Here is a 10,687-nt window from a genome sequence, read left to right as displayed (position 1 = left end):
AGCAGGAGGCATCAACACCCCTCTCTCAATGAAGGATAGAACTAGTAGAAAATCAGGATATAAAAAGATAAAAATATTATCAAGCAATCTGTCCTAAATGTAATCTATTAAACACATTAGTCAAGAAAAGAAAATTATTTTCAAGTGAACACAGATTATTTAGTAGAAAAGATCATACTCTGGACCATAAGATAAACCTCACAAAATTTAACAGGATTGAAATCATTCAAAGTACATTTTCTGTCCATAATGGAATTAAATGAGGAATCAAAACAATGTCTGGAAACACCCCTCATATGCAGGAACATTAAAATCACACTTCTAAATACAATGAATCAAAAAGTACATCACTGGGAAAATTAGAAACAACTTTTAGCTGAACATAAATGAAATACAGTGTAACTGTGAGATGCAGGTAAAGCAGAGCTTAAACAGAAAATTATCACATTATATTCCAGCATTAGGAAAGAAGGGTCTCAAGTTAACAATATGAGTTCCTGCCATAAGAATCTAGAAGAAAGAGTAAATTAAACCTCAAATAAACAAAAAGAAGAAATAAACAGGGAAGTCAATAAGAAAACAAAATGACCCAAAAGGAGACAACAGATAAAACCAAAAGCTGATTTTTTGAATGGGTAAATAAAATGATAGCCTCTGTAAGACTTACCAAGAATTTTTCCAAAGAGAAATGAAAATATTTTTAAAAAAATAAAACTGATCAGGAGTATTTATTCAAGAGATGAAAACATAGACCCTCAAGGTACTTATATAAAAAATTTTAAGCAATTTCATTCATAAGTTTTAAACACCATAAACAACCCAAATGTCTATCAACAGAGGAGTAGATAAACACACTGTGATATATTTATGCAATGGACTAAACTCAGCTTTATTGCTGAGTTTGCTCAGCAATGTTGCTAACTGTTGATACCAGCTTCCCTGATGGCTCAGCAGTAAAGACTCCACCTACCAATGCAGGAAACGTGGGTTCAATCCCCAGGTCAGCAAGATCCCATGGAGGAAGAAATGGCAACCCACTCTAGTGTTCTTGCCTGGGAAATCGCATGGACCGAGGAGCCCGGCAGGCTACATACAGTTCAAAGGTTCACAAAAGAGTCAAAGATGATTTAGCGACTAAACAAAAACTATTGATACACACAGTGACATTGATTGTGGTGAATCTCACAGACATAACACTGGGCTAAAAGAGAGACACAAAAATATATGTACTATATGAATCCATTTATGAAGTTCTGGATGAGACAAATCTAAAATATTGGCATAGATATCAAAACAGTGATTATGTCTGGGTAGAGGAGGTGGGCAAAAATTTACTAGAAAGAAACACAAGGGAGTTTTCTTGGTGCCCTGGGGAGGGGGGTTACAAGTATATTTACATTTATCTAAATCATCAGACTGTTTATGCCATCAATGAAAGAGAGACAGAAAGGGAGAGGAGGCAGGATATGAAGAAGAAAGAGAGAGAGAATCAGTCCAGTTCAGTCGCTCAGTTGTGACCACCTCTTTGTGACGCTATGGACTGCAGCCTGCCAGGCTTCCCTGTCCATCACCAACTCCTGGAGCTTACTCAAACTCATGTCTATCAGGTCGGTGATGCCATCCAACCATCTCATCCTCTGTCATCCCCTTCTCCTCCTGCCTTCAATCTTTCCCAGCACCAGGGTCTTTTCTTTCTTTCTTTCTTTTTTATATTGTAGTGGTTTTTATTTTGTAGTGGTTTTTCCTAATTAGTCAGTTCTTTGCATCAGGTGGCCAAAGTATGGAATGGAAACAGTGAGAGAGAAATTACGAAGGGACAAAACCAAGAAAAGAATATCAGCTTTCCATCATTTTAATCTGGACCAGGTCAAAAGCAGAGAGGAGATAAAAAACAAGACCAACTTGAAAACTCAGAAACAAACATGAAGGTAACAAGGAAGAGTCACTGAGGATGGACAGAAGCCTCCAGGGATGGCCAGTCTTTGAGTTATTTACTGTGCATCTAAGCACTTGCACTTGTAACTGTGTGTCTGTGTGTGTGTGTGTGTGTGTGAGAGAGAGATGTCTACTTTATAAATAAGCCACGATGGCTTTAAGTACGTATGTGTGCAATAAGAACCATGTTGTGTCCCCTAAATGCAGACAGTATTATGGTATTCTGCCTTACCTGCCCCATTGTGTAATTCTAAATTAAAATTGTATTAACTATAAACTGAATTATCCATGAATGAATATATGCAGGATCTAGGATGTGCTTCGAAATAACATGGGCAGAGAGATGAATGGTGGTCATGGGTTAATAATTGCTATATAGCTGGATAATAGGTATCATTATTGAAAGAAAGTTAAGAGAACCTAAGTAACCATACAATAGGTATGCTAAGGCCAGGGAAGTTTTTATTTGCTTTTCACAAATAACTACTTTGAAGCTTTAAAAAAAGATATCTTTTAACTGTTTTAGTGCCCCTGATGATTAAGTTAAAAGCCCACACATAGGGCATCTACTGAGTGATCCTGTTCTGATTAGACTGCGGATTGCTGCCAGTGATCATCTTATCACAGGAAGGTTTCACAGGTTAAAGGTGCACCAGGGGCAGTACAAATAAAGCTAAGAGAGGGGGTCAAATCCTTTGTCACTGCCTAGTAAGACACATTCCAGATAACAGGAGAAAGGACTAGAAAACTTTTCATGTCAGATGAGGCAGAGACAGCAGTGGAGCAGGTCCTAATATATGCAGTTTTTCCATTCAGGACATGAAGAAAACTAGAATTGAGAAATAAAATGTAATTTTAGAAATAAAAACTAAGGTAGCAAATTTGAATTTTATAAAAGCGTTACTGATTATAGACTGTGGCTTTTTGCCACAATTTATTGTTAAACAAATGTGTTTAATATATATTAGGCAATTTATAAATATTTTCAGTTGTTGTTTTCTTTGAGCAAACATAAGCCATTTTGTACTCATGTTGAGCATATAATTGGAAAAATAAATCAGCTTAAATTTTGAGATTATCAAAAATTTACCACTTTGAGAAAAACTACCAAAGAAAGAAAATCCTTCATATTTAAATACCTCCACATTTGCTCTATTTTAATTTCTTAAAGTAAGAAATAAAGTCATATTGTCCCCAATGAATGATCCTATAGTAATCTTTTCTAGTTAAGGCAGAAAGTTATGAGATCATAGGTAGTATTACTCCTTGCAGCTAAACAATAAACCAATTTTTACTTCTTATTTATTTATAGATATAGAAGGAAGATTTCTGTTATCAAACTTCATCATTATTATAAAAAAATAATGCTGTGCTAGGAATATATATCTAAAGACTTGGAAATGCACACAGATTAAAAATAAATAGAAAGAGAAGACATCACTCTTTTATATTTGGGGCAAAGAGAAAGTCGCTCAGTTGTGTCTGACTCTTTGGGACCCCATGGACTACATAGTCCATGGAATTCTCCAAGCCAGAATACTGAAGTGGACAGCCTTTCCCTTCTCCAGGGGATCTTCCCAACCCAGGGATCGAACACAGGCCTCCCTCATTGTGCGTGGATTCTTTACAAGCTGAGCCCAACCCAGGGATTGAACACAGGCCTCCCTCATTGTGCGTGGATTCTTTACAAGCTGAGTCACAGGGGAAGTCCAAGAATATTGCAGTGGGTAGCTTATCCCTTCTCCAGCAGATCTTCCCGACACAGGAATTGAACCGGAGTCTCCTGCATTGCAGGCGGATTCTTTACCAACTGAACTATCAGGGAAGCCCATATTTGGGGCAACATCATGTCAAAATTGGGTTTCCCAGGTGGTGATAGTGGTTAAAAAAAAAAATCTCTCCTGCCAATGTAGGAGGTAAAAGACACGGGTTCGATCCCTCGGTTGGGAAGATCTCCTGGAGGAGGGCATAGCAACCCACTCTAGTATTCTTGCCTGTAGAATCCCATGGGCAATAGTAACTAACCTACTTTCAGTTAATCAGCAAAGCAATCAGCAAGTTGTTTACTGATTAACTACAAGGTACTGTGAATTTGTATGGAAATACAAAAACCCTCAAATAGCCAAAGCCATCTTGAGAAAGAAGAATGGAACTGGAGGAATCAACCTGCTTGACTTCAGACTATACTACAAAGCTACACTCATCAAGACAGTATGGTACTGGCACAAAGACAGAAATATAGATCAATGGAACAAAATAGAAAGCCTAGAGATAAAGCCACACACCTATGAACACCTTATCTTTGACAAAAGAGGCAAAAACATACAATGAAGAAAAGACAACCTCTTTAACAAGTGGTGCTGGGAAAACTGGTCAACCACCTGTAAAAGAATGAAACTAGAACACTTTCTAACCTCATACACAAAAATAAACTCAAAACAGATTAAAGATCTAAATGTAAGACCAGAAACTAGAAAACTCCTAGAGGAAAACTTGGGCAAAATACTCTCTGACATAAATCACAGCAAGATCCTTTATGACCCACCTCCCAGAGTAATGGAAATGAAAGCAAAAATAAACAAATGGCACCTAATTAAGCTTAAAAGCTTTTGCACAAGGAAGGAAACTATAAGCAAGGTGAAAAGACAGCCTTCAGAATGGGAGAAAATAATAGCAAATGAAGCAACTGACAAAGAATTAATCTCAAAAATATAAAAACAGCTCTTGCAGCTCGACACCAGAAAAATAATCACCCAATCAAAAAATGGGCCAAAGAACTAAACAGACATTTCTCCAAAGAAGACATACAGATGGCTAACAAACACATGAAAAGATGCTCAACATCACTCATTATCAGAGAAATGCAAATCAAAACCACAGTGAGGTACCATCTCACACCGGTCAGAATGGCTGCCATCAAGAAGTCTACAAGCAATAAATGCTGGAGAGCATGTGGAGAAAAGGGAACCTTCTTACACTATTGATGGGTATGCAAACTAGTACAGCCACTATGGAGAACAGTGTGGAGATTCCTTAAAAAACTGGAAATAGAACTGCCCATATGACCCAGCAATCCCACTGCCGGGCATACACACTGAGGAAACCAGACTTGAAAGAGACACATGTACCCTAATATGCATCGCATCACTATTTATAATAGCCAGGACATGGAAGCAACCTAGATGCCCATTGGCAGACAAATGGATAAGAAAGCTGTGGTACATATACACAATGGAATATTACTTAGCTATTAAAAAGAAAGTATTTGAATCAGTTCTAATGAGGTGGATGAAACTGGAGTCTGTTATACAGAGTGAAGTAAGTCAGAAAGAAAAACACTAATACAGTATATTAATGCATATATATGGAATTTAGAAAGATGGTAATGATGACCCTAAATGTGAGACAGCAAAAGAGATACAGATATAAAGAACAGACTTTTAGACTCTGTGGGAGAAGGTGAGGGTGGGATGATTTGAGAGAAGAGCATTGAAACATGTATATTACCATATGTGAAACAGATCACCAGTCCAAGTTCAATGCATGAGACAGGGTGCTCAGGGCTGGTGCACTGGGACAACCGAGAGGGATGGGATGGGAAGGGAGGTGGGAGGGGGGTTCAGGATGGGGGACACATGTACAGCTACGGCTGATTCATGTCAACGTATGGCAAAAACCACCACGATATTGTAAAGTAATTAGCCTCCAATTAAAATAAATAAATAAATAATTTTTTTAAAAAAGATACTGTGAAATGTACCAGATGTATAAGGAGTTCACAACTCTGATGAAGGAGCAGACAATCCTGGTAATACATATGATGTCTAACACAACATATTGTGTGAATAGGTTTCAAGACAGGGTTTCCATGAGTTAAATCCTCTTGGAAGGAGGATGGACAACACTTGCAGAAGCCACTTTGATGATGGTAAGGATAGGACAGGAAGCATTTGGAGTAGAATATTTACACACTGCACATAATCCTTAAAGTATTCACTCCACTTCTACTATAAAATAAGTAAATTGTTTCTTCTTTGAAATCATAAACAGAAGATCTTAAAATATCTTCTATTTCCTTTCATGTAAACTGTAAAATAATTTTTAAATACCGAGACTCTCTTCCTCTAAACAGAAAAGGCACAGAGACCAGTGGAATTACAATTATTTTACATTGTTAAATTGAAGAAATATTATTACAAACAGAAATATACTTCCCTGGTACTGATCACAAGATATAAATAAATATACTCACATGGGTATAATTCCTTCATCCAAAATTGGGGGGGGGGCGTGGTTCAGGAGAAACAAAAGAGAAAGATTGAGGTACCACAAGAGCAAGCCACACAGGGTATCTGATTCAGCTTGTTCATATAAAACATACCAAAACATGCTCCGCCAGAGGTATTTACAAGCCTAAAAGAATTATTTCCACATGATACACTGTGCCAGAGGTAACATTTTTTATTTTCCTCACCATCATCCTTGTCTCATACCTATCACTATTCTCCAGGGAACTCAACATAAAATAAACATGCTGTATTCTCCAGGGAGGGGAAAAAAAAAGGAAGTTTTCATCATGGCCCCTGTCCTTGAGAATCTTAAAATGTTTTGTGAGTTATGTGCAAACAAAAAAATATAACAACTTCAAAATCAGGAAACTTCCCTGTGAGTCCAGTGAGAAGCACAAACAAATGCTAACCCTAGCTTAGGAGCTGGCTATGACATAAGGTTTCTGGTTTTGATAAAATATTACAAAATCTCTGCTAGTCCTGTTCCTTTCTGACCAGCTGATTAACTGTAACACAGAAATTAAAAACAACATGTAAATGAAAAGCACTGACATTCTGCAGAAAGTTCCAGCTGATCTGGGGATGCAGGTGAGGAGCAACACAGAGGAAAGGACAGGAGAACTGTACATATTGTACATGATATTCGTGACATGATATGTACATGATATTCGTGGCACAAATAAAAGATAAGCATCTTAATAAAAAAATAAAATAAAAAAAATAAAAAATTTGCATTTTTGTAATCACATTATCACCTCACAGGAATACTTTTTGAACTATCCCAAAATGCACCTCCCAAAATGTAAAATACCATTATTCCCAATAATAATATTTAATTATGGATCTACTCACAGATTTGTTATACATTTTGAATATTACGATTTAATTAGTTTCATCTCCTCCCACCCACCTTTTTTCATTTAATTTTTTATTATAAAATACAAGGCTTCACAGCCTCAAATAAATTATATGGTATTTACTGTAGGGATTAACTTTTAAATTAAAACATGTGCTTGTTAACATGGTCCTGAGATTTGGGCTGTCTATACAGTATGTAAAGATCCATTTCAGCGAGAAATAATTAAATTGGGCAAATGATTTCACATACATAAAAGTGTTTTGACTAAGCTTTCCACTTTGTAGCAGGTTTCTTTGGTGCCATTAAAAACATTAGGTTTATTTAGAAATCATCAAGAGAAAATTAGACATTTCCCTGAGACAAAGTGTATAGCTATAGCTCATTTTCAATAAATAGCAACTTTTTCCCTTAATTATTTGGATTGGTCATCTACATTGAATTTACTTATATTGACATTTCTGCTTTATTCAATATTATTCTGAACGACATGTAGATTATTCTGGACCATGGGTATCAAGATGTATTCTTGGGCAAAACGAAAACATTCAGCCCCATAGCAATTAAAAACAGGGTCAAAACAATTTTAGCAGCAAAGTGAGTGGATTATAAGCACCTTCTGAAAAGCTGTAGTCTCTAGCTGGCTTTTTGCACCGTCTCCATTATAACAGTACACTTAAATTCTATCTAAAACATTTGAGGTCTGTTTATGTTCCATTGAGAAAACAAATTCTCCCAGGAGTAAAGGGTGCACTGATGTGAGGTCACCGAGAGATGTAAACCACCATAATAGGTGTTTAATGAATTGCCATTATAAGGCGGCATCACAGCTATTTAAAGTGGCAGCAGGTTTGTTTATTTGAATCCTAGGAAACAAAATACACTTGACCGCTTAAACCTGTTCGTTCTCCCCCTCAATCTATCTGAGGAGAACATGGAGACTGCAAACAGCACTTCTCCCGAGGATGCTAGTCAGACAGGAAGATCAACAGAGGAGATACTGACTGAGGGCGCCCACACAGGTGCCGCCAGAAACAGCTGAGTTAGGAGACTCTGGGTCCGAGGGGGCAGGGAACACAGGTGCGTGAAGGCGAGGATACCTTCACTTTCCTGGACTTGTAACAGGTGACAGGAGCGTGCCTCAAGGCAGGATCTCTCAGGCAAACAGACACTGTAAGTTCGTGCTAAGTCACTTCAGTCATGTCCAACTCTTTGTGACCCCAGGGACTGTAGCCCGCCAGGCTCCTCTGTCCATGGGATTCTCCAGGCAGGAATACTGCAGGGGGTTGCCATGCCCTCCTCCAGGGGATCTTCCCCACCCAGGGATCGAACCTGAGTCTCTTACGTCTCCTGCATTGGTAGGCGGGTTCTTTACCACAGGTGCCACCTGGGAAGTCCAAACAGATACTAACTTTACATAAATACGTATCTCAGAGTGATGCATGAAGAGGTTGATTGAACACCCTTGGTATTTATGAACATCAACACATCCTGACACCCCCTCACTTTACATGATTGCTTAGCTCAAAATTTACACCTTTCAGTGGAGGTCAGAAGCCCATGTTCTCTGAGACTGATGAGTTCTAAAATAGCGGTATCTTAGAATGTCAGAGAACAGCAAAGGGTTCTGAATATCCTGGGGAGCCAGAGAGAAGGCAGGACTTCTACAGGAAGGGTGGACATTGGGGAAAAAAAAAAGACAGGTACGAAATTCAGCCACTTCATAACTCTGCCCAGGGCCCACCCTGGTCTCCAAATGCGGCAGCTGTCACACCAAAATAATCATCTCACCATGAATCCCCCAAGCCACAGCTCCATTGATCGATCATCATGACCTGCTGTTGGATCGCTAATCATTCTTGAAAGCTAATCAGGTTATCGGAGAAGCCTTATTGATGTAAATTCTGTGTTGCTCAAGCTCCCATACCATCCTCCTCTGAAACAGTAGTTTATAGCTGGGGGTCTAGTATTTTTAACTGATAAAACAGTAACGTCTTTACTTCTTCAATCCTTTGGAATCTATTTTCTTTTTTACTTTCGTCATTCAAATCTTTTAAATACTCCAGAATGATGAACTCCTCATTACCCACAAGCTACCACCAGTTCACAGATGAGAGTAATCATTCTGATTTGGCCTGGAACCCATATATGCTCCATATATTACTATGTTAACAAAACACAAATACACACCTAGTTTCACTGTAACATAGTCAACATTCTGATTTGAACTGTGGCCATCCTCATTTTCACTGTAACCTATTTTAAATCTCTAGAAATTAGAAGAGCAAAATAGTAAATATACCTTGATAAAGGTAGCCGAAATTAGGTGTGCATGTGGGCATGCGTGCATGCTAAGTAGCTTAAGTCATGTACAACTCTTTGCGACCCTATGGATTGCAGCCTGCCAGGCTCCTCTGTTCATGGGATTCTCCAGGCAAGAATACTGGAGTGGGTTACTGTGCCCTCTCCCAGATGATCTTCCCGATCCAGTGATCGAACCAGCGTCTCACATGTTCTGCATAGCAGGAGGGTTCTTCACCACTAGTGCCATCTGGGAAGCCCAAGACTGCATAGTCCTACTAAAAATAATTTCTTTTTTCTCCAAGTGAAAATATTCGGACAAAAACAGCCAGTGATTGTTGAGCCACTGAAGTTGTAACGTATTTCTGAAACACATTTCATAATCATCAAGCCTAAATATATCTCTGATTAAAACAAATCCTTCCAAGAGTATGCAGATCAAAAGGAAAGTGCTCCTAATATACTGTTGCTCAACACAGGCCTCCACCACTTGTGTAGAAATCTCCTAGAAATATGGCAAAGCCATTAGATTCTGCTACATGCTAACGCTTCTAGTTTAACTCCAACAGCCTGTGCAAAATCCTGAATTATAAATCACCATTGTGATCTATGCCCAGGAATCCATCCAGTTGAACTGTGCTGAGCAGCATCTTTATGACTGACTGATCACAAAATATAAGTGATATTTCTAAAACAGAGTGACAATGTTTAGCACTTGATTCAATGTGTGAAAAACTAAGAAATATTATTATATCCTTTTAAAATTAAACCCACAGAGGAGTCTACCGCTAATTATGATTAGGCTTAAGAAAGACTTATGAAAAGCACTTTGAAAAATCTTAAATGCTTTAAAATGATAACATACTATATTACTATTATTTTCCTTTAAATATGGCAAGCTTAACTCTGTTGCCCATTTTAATATACCTTTGGTTTCCCATATATTTCTCTGAATTTCGGTGTTGATTTCCTCTTAAAAATTTTAAATATATCATGGTTATTTGATCCCACTATCATTTTTATTATCCTATGATATTGATAGGTCAGTCGATTTATGTCTTCTAGGGGTCCTGTACAGAATTACTAAAATTGAGATTATTCAGGGTAGTCTCTGCAGGACTGACACCTGGTTTCTTTACCATTAAATTCCAATAAGCTTATCAAAAAGTAATATTTGAGAACAATAAAAAGTCTATGATTTCTTAAACTTATTTTCCATGCAGCAAAATTTAGAAACTTTTAGCTTCCACTACAAAGTTGACCCTCTTTATCTCCTTGTATGTTTTTATTCTTCTTATCTCCCTCT

This window comes from Cervus elaphus, chromosome 27, assembly GCF_910594005.1.
Source record: "Cervus elaphus chromosome 27, mCerEla1.1, whole genome shotgun sequence".
Lineage (NCBI taxonomy): Eukaryota > Metazoa > Chordata > Mammalia > Artiodactyla > Cervidae > Cervus > Cervus elaphus.
Note: the sequence above shows the minus strand (reverse complement) of the source record.